Source organism: Nicotiana attenuata, unplaced genomic scaffold (genome assembly GCF_001879085.1).
Source record: "Nicotiana attenuata strain UT unplaced genomic scaffold, NIATTr2, whole genome shotgun sequence".
Lineage (NCBI taxonomy): Eukaryota > Viridiplantae > Streptophyta > Magnoliopsida > Solanales > Solanaceae > Nicotiana > Nicotiana attenuata.
This window is the reverse complement of record NW_017671140.1, coordinates 293,683-294,141: the sequence shown is the minus strand read 5'-3', so window position 1 is coordinate 294,141 and position 459 is coordinate 293,683.

The window sequence follows — 459 nt, the reverse complement described above, 5'->3', positions numbered from 1 at the left end:
GAAAAAGGACCGGGACGTGACGACGAACTACACGCCGAGACAAATGCATAATAGAAACAGTTAACTGCTTAGGTGCATTCATTCCCCAATATGCGGTTACCAATCTGTTAATGCCCTAATCGCTAACAAAGTTGTTGTTGATGTTGAGTCCTGGCAGGTGGTTAGTTGACTGGCATTCTGGCAACCCACTCCTACAACACCCGGTCTAAGAACAAGTCAAACATGGTCAATCAGGAATTAGAGGCAAGCATCGTTGACCCGTCGAGAGAGGAGGAAGAATTGGATGTTAACGCAATGAAAGAGGAGATGCATAAGTTGATGCAGCAAATGGCCGAAATGTACCAAGCCTGGTCAAAGGGACATCCACCACCGGCTTACCCTGCTAACCTTGCTTACATCCCACCGTTGGCTCAGCCTCAGGAGCCTCCTACTGTGAACTCATCTCCAGCCTTTCCTACT